A 6,181-nucleotide genomic window follows, 5' to 3' on the forward strand; every position below is an offset into this window, starting at 1 on the left:
GGTCTCCCTTTCCTTGAGGTGGTAACGCAGGGTCCATAGCTGTCAGGCTCTCCTGCATGTGACCTTTCACATTGCACTGCTGAGACAACACGTCTTTGTGCTCCAGAGACCACAGAGGAACTCGACAGCAGTGAACACAGATGTCGTGAAATGCCAGTCCTAGGGACGCAGGATGAATTGGCTCAACCCACTGCGATCTGCAGGCTGAGGTTTTGTGTATAGTGACTCTTTAGTTATTGTACAGTGAAGTTGTCCTGTGACCACAGCGCATTAGCTACAGGAGGTTCTGCTGTCCATACCTGCCGGGGGCACTGTATACGTGAGGGGGCTACATGGCAGGAGTCCATGTGCTCTGTGTCTTATGTACTGTATAGGACACCTTCTTCAAGCTAAAGCTGTTTGTGTGTTAAAATTCCTCACTCATATATCATCTGTATATATCATCTCTCCTTTCTCCCTCTCTGCAAACACACAACTGATCTTCCCTGATCTAAATAGTACAGTCGCTCCAGTTATATTTCTAGTTGGGCTTTTTCTTTCCTTCATTCTACCCCAGGGACAGTCACAAGTGGATCACAAGCCACCAGTGACCAAAGCAATTTCTTTGAAATACTGCTTTTGAAAAATTGCCATTTCTTTTTAAAATGTTATTCCAGCTGCAGTAACAAATTAAAAGAAAAAAACAACAACCCTCAGAGTCCCCTAAAAAGAGAATCTTCATCTTCCCAGGAGAGAATTGTGAGTGCAGGTATTCTGCTTTCCTGTAGATGCGAGCCATTTGGGACCACTTTTAGCTACGGCACGTTAGCTGTGCAGTTCATTGGATAATGAATAAAACAATGTTGGTGTGGGAAAGCATTGATATGCAGAAGGCATCTCAGATTCCCAAGTGTTCTTGGAATACTGTGTCTCCCTGGCTGTCCATTTACCCACCACGCAGCGCCTCTGAGTCAGGCTCATCCCTGGAGCCCCACTGATAAGCAGAGCTCAGAAGAAAATCACTGTAATCTTTCCTTAATTCTTGAGTGCCAAGCTAACTGCCAGCAGTGAAATGGAGAGGAAATAATATGTTACCAAGTGTAGCTTAAATAAAGACATACGTTATTTGAGCTTCCTTCTGTGTGTCTCTACGTAGGCCTAGAAGGGCTATAGGAATGCTCACACACATTCACACAAACACACACTGCATTTCCTTGCCCCCAGGTTTTGCACTCTTTCGTGGCCAGTACTGCTGTGCTCATCCAGCCAGCAAAGGAAGGCTCAAGGTGAAAAACTGAGACAGCTCTAAACGATTGGCAGGCACCACCGAGAGACAAAGAGTAAAAAGCGTGCATGAAGCACAAACGGCATGTAAAGATTAGTGATGGATGCATTTCCATGGTCAGGAACTGAGTTTCAAACAAGCCTCAAGTTTGATTGCAAACTCCAGGCCAGATCCATAAGATCTTGATTCTGCCAGTCTAAGCTGAAAAGCTCATAAAAACAGGACTTAGCTTAAAACTTATAGCCCCACTGTTTCCAGTTATAGCCAGGAATATAACGCATCTGTTGCATAGTCTGTTGAAGTCCATAGAAAGCTTCCCCTTGGCTCCAGTGAATTTTGGATCAAGTGTGTTAGAAAATATATTAGTGCTGTCTTGGTTAACACTGAAAATGAAATGTGTGCTTACATGCTCGCAATGCCTAATCTTTGGCTTTAGGAAGAAACAGTCATCACGTGTTGCCCTTTTTTTTCCCCCCTGATTTAGGGTTTCCATCCTGTTTGCCTCACTAATGCCCCGATCCTACAGCCTTCTTCAGAGCCATAGTTAGAAACTGCAACATTTTTTAAAACAAATGACCTACTGCTGGTGCTTAGGGGGCTCTGGCAAGCTCCCTGTTGACATCAGAGGGAGAACTGGAGCCTGATACAGTGCTGTCAATTTAATTGCAGTATGCCTTGCATGTGTTTAGGATTTAACTTGGAGACAGAGCTTAGACTACTGCCTCCATATAGGCCACAAGAGGGAAATGAAATGCTGGTCACCTCTAGTAAAAAACTCCAGAATCACAGATCAGTTGTCCTTTCTTGCCCGAGGAAGGCTTGCAATGAAAATAACAGAGGGTCAGATAGGTTATCTCCAGGGGAAGGTAAGGGAGTGAAAAAAGGAAACCAAACAGCAGTTGCTATAGGTCAGCATTGACAAGCATTGGTAGAGTTATGTGAGGACAATCCAATGTCACCCGCAGCTTCAGCAGTAGGAATTGTCAGTCCCTTCTAGGACTGCAGTTTTGTATTTTTCCTTCACTGATTAGTGCTCCTGCAGAATGGCAGAAAGCGACTTGCAGTTTTCTTGCGTAGGGTGTATATATATGGGCACCCTCATTCCTCTCCTTCCTTAGACACCAACACATGCGTACCCCACATGATGGGGCTGCTAGTAACCTGTAAATATTTGTACTGTGTAGAGAGAAAATACATTACAAAATGCAGCATAACTGTTTTCTATTCTTTTGTACTTAACTCAGGAGTTAAATTGCAATTCAGGAGCCATCTGCGTCCATGTTAGGTTATATGTGCAGATTGCATGGAAACTATCTGCTGAAGAGAGGTGGGGAAGCACAGCACAGTACATACATCTTGGTATTCTCCACCAAAATGTATTTGGATATTTAAGAAAGAGTTACCAATGTCATTCTGATTCCAGAGATGCCAGGAAAGGAAGTAGCAGAGACACATATATGTGTTTCTTTCTGCCTATTTTGCCTTTGGGCAGATAATGTCTTGCAGAAAGGGAGGCAGTGAACAGCTTGGGGCAGTAACATCCTGAAACACCACAGCCAGACTCTCCAGAGCTCATCATTGCTGGGTTTCTACAGAGCTACTTCTGATCTGGTCAGTCCTGAGCTAGCCATCCTACCTCCAAGAACACAGTTGTGTCCATGAGTCCTTACTGCTGTCCAGTGCCACAGGCCCTGGTACTGACCACTCATGTGCAGCGCATACAGGAGTCACTTTCTGAGCGCGTAAGGCTAAGGGAAAAGCCTGAAGGGCCACGAGAAGGACGGCTTTGGTATTCACAAGATTGGTTCTTGAAACCTGCTGTTGCAAGGTGCTTCTCAACACAGATGGCCTCAGTCACAAGAGAAAAAATTGCACCGTATCACCTCCAAATCAGAAAAGTTTATGATCTCCTAGTGTAAAAATCCTGCTGTGCCAAGAGGCAGCGCCATGGCAGGACACCCTCTGTCTCTTATTTCTGTCCTCTGCAGAGGGCTTCTGTGGGCTATCAGCAGCACGAAGACCGCAGTTAATGCTGCTCGGCACAGCAAGGAGCTTCACATCCCCATGGCTCTGAGCTCTACCTGTGGCAGCAGCACACAGGGAAATCTCTGCAAAGGCAATTCCTTCAAGTGGCCTTGTTGTTTTGCCAGCTGGTCAGAAATACCCCAACACCAACAGCGATTCTGCGATAGATGAGATAAAGAGTCAAGTCTTCAAAAAGCTGCATGACCTGCGGGTTTTGCCCCAGTTTCAAAGTGATGTAGACACCAAGGACCATGAATCAGATCCAGCTCAGTATCCTAGGGCCAGCTACACAAAAAAGCCTCAGCATCCAATTCCTCCTTAGATGGTCAATAGGAGTAAAACACTAAATGCCTTTGGTGCCTACATATTTTTTAAAACAACACTCCTAATTTGCTTAAGGTCTTGTGACACTTTATTTCAAGAAGTTTTCATCTAACTGTAGAACATAAGGCTGTATTTTTTTATGAAGGGTTGCTCATTAACAATATAGATCATAAGAAAAAGGTTTGAGTAATCAGAACAATAAAATAAAAGTGCAGCCTTAGACTATTCAGTTAGAGTGTAGTGAATTATTTATAACTCCTGGGCACCAACAACAATCACAGACATCTAATTTAAACTGTTACTATTTTTACTCAGCGATTTCCATCACTTAAAGCGTTTATATTCATGTATTTGTTGTTTGATCTTTTGCAGGACAAAATTTATCCCTGCTTACACAGAAAAGTATATTTGGGGACTTTCGAAGATATTTTTCTGCAGTAGCATAAATTATTTTAAAGCATTTTGAGGCTTAGTATGACAGACGTTACAACTTTCAAAGCTGTAAACTGTACCTAAAATGGACTTGAACTTTCAGTTCTTTTGGAAGTAAAACTCCCTTTGATTACAGGTCATTGGAATCAATGGGAAATCTGCTTCATTAACAACTGTAAGCCTGGGTCCTGTTTATGTGCATATGTGATAAGGGGATTTAGATAAGAGGACTGTGCTTATATGTCAACCCACTTAAGAATCTTTTGCACAGGAACAGTCACCACTAAGTCACTCCAACTTTATACCAATGTTTTTTTTATAAAAGCCCAACCATTATACTTGTATGTGGCTGGAATGATGCAGTGGTAAATCTAGCCCACAGGCTGACACACGTAGACATGTGTGTGTATATATATATATGTGTATATATATTTGTAAATTTATGAAAATAAGCATAGCTTCATGATTGCCTGAAATAACCTGAGGCAGTACAGAATTTCAGGCAAAGGACTGTTTCATTTTCACAATCCTCATGTATCTCAGATCTAAATCAAAACGAGTTAAACATTCTTATTTCCCAGGAAAATCCTCATTCTGCCATTGTGCCAGTCAAGGAGGGGTACCACACGAAAGTCACAGGACTGGGTCTCAAGGGCTTTTCTGAGGAAAAGAAATGGACTGAAAAAGTCACGGCAGAATTTCTGTTCCACATTAGCTCTCTCAATAGACTCACTTATCCTTTATTAAGAGGCCCTTTCTACAGATGCGCCTTCTGCACTAGGCACACATTTGAGAGGCACCTCTGTGGATGGAGTCGAGCTACACAACAAAGGCCTGGATTTTCTGACCTGAGTTAGTCCCTGTTAACCTTGGGCACTTAACAGAGCTCTTCATGTTAACAGGCTTGTCTCCTCTGGTTTCCTGTATAGTTAATGAAGAGACAGTTGCTTCTAGACGGTGAACCAGTAAAACTGGCATCTAAGTCAGCTTTAGGAGCCCCCCTCTTGCTCCTTAGAGTGACAACTCATCTGTCTTGGGTGGTCCCAAGATCTTAAAATATCTTTAATCCTGGTAAGATGAATCAGGGGCCTAGTGCAGAAAAGCATTCATATGGAGGTCAGCCCTGGCCCTGTGTTTCAGGTACCTGGCCTGGTTCACCATGCAAAATGCAGATGTTAATTGTGGAAGACTGTTGGAGCAAAAGGAGATGTTCATGGCAGCCTTCCCCTCCCAAACTGACACATGCCTGCAAATGTTAGGGCTTTCCCCATCCCCTGGAAATTTCATTTTGAGGTGAGTTCCTTGTGGTGGTTTCCAGCCACAGACTACTGGGTGGACACAGTGCTGTGGGTCAGAGATCTTTGGTCTGAACTCTTCACCTTTCTTCGCCAGTTCTGGGCATTGCTGAGGCAGTTCAAAGAGTGAATTTACATCCTAAAAGTTTGAATACCTAAGGTATGTTCAAAGGTTACTTTCTTGATCCATCCCCAAACTGTCCTGAAAAAAGTCATCTAGCTGTTAGTGATAATCAAAAAATTACCCTCCAAGGTACAGTTTGTGTAGCTTCATTTTTTTCCCCCCAATGTTAATAACTGCGTTACAAACAGCTTACATGGAGATTAAAGAGATTGCAATTTCATCCCTTATTGTTGGGATTATAGTTATCCTCAGAAAAACCAAACTGAGGACTCAACAAGAGAATGAACTATGACCGTATTACTCAGCAAGCTGCTCTGACAAGGCTGCACATACATCATCTCATGGAGAGAGTCTCTCAGAGTCAAAATTTGGAATCACATATTGATAGCAAGTCTGTCTGGAAGGACCAGCAATTTAATCCAGTGTAACATCTTTGGAGCTCTTGTGTATTCCTATATTTTACCTGAATAAAATAAACAGTCAGAGGAGTGGGATAATTAAACTGATTTCTGAAAACTTCAGGGCTAAGTGAACTTTGGATGTTGGGCCAGCATATGGTCACTACTATTTATATCTACAGTTAAATTTAAGTCAGTGACTTAACAGTCTTCACCCATCTCTCAGAACAACTTTAGTTTTAAAAATACTGTTAAGGTTGTGGCACGAGGGACTTCAGGGACCTGTAAAGATTCAATACCATGTACCAGTACTTAGGGA

This window comes from Antrostomus carolinensis, unplaced genomic scaffold (genome assembly GCF_000700745.2).
Source record: "Antrostomus carolinensis isolate BGI_N321 unplaced genomic scaffold, ASM70074v2 scaffold43598, whole genome shotgun sequence".
Classification (NCBI taxonomy): Eukaryota; Metazoa; Chordata; class Aves; order Caprimulgiformes; family Caprimulgidae; genus Antrostomus; species Antrostomus carolinensis.